The following is a 322-nucleotide window of genomic DNA, read 5'->3' as shown; positions in this document are numbered from 1 at the left end:
AACTCTGGCTTTCCCTCTGTGTTGATAGGATTTGTTTTTAATTCCTTCAGGATCACTGCTATGCTATCCGAGAATCTGCTGGTCTGCTTCTTTGTACACTCCCCTCTTTGGCCAGTCCTATCCAGTCTTTCGGAACATAATTCGATTGGAATCTTTCTTTTCCCCTCTCTTTCTCCCCTGTCTCTCCTGAAGGGGGTAGGCAATGTCATCTGTCTATGCACATGGTGAATGACCAGCCCTGAATGAATGACTCAGAATGATTTGGGAACATGACATTTTTAAATTAAGGAGCCACAAACTGAGTAGAATTTAACCCATCACA

This window comes from Crocuta crocuta, unplaced genomic scaffold (assembly GCF_008692635.1).
Source record: "Crocuta crocuta isolate KB4526 unplaced genomic scaffold, BGI_CrCroc_1.0 scaffold322, whole genome shotgun sequence".
Classification (NCBI taxonomy): Eukaryota; Metazoa; Chordata; class Mammalia; order Carnivora; family Hyaenidae; genus Crocuta; species Crocuta crocuta.
The sequence above is the reverse complement of the archived record's forward strand: the minus strand, read 5'-3'. Positions refer to the sequence as shown.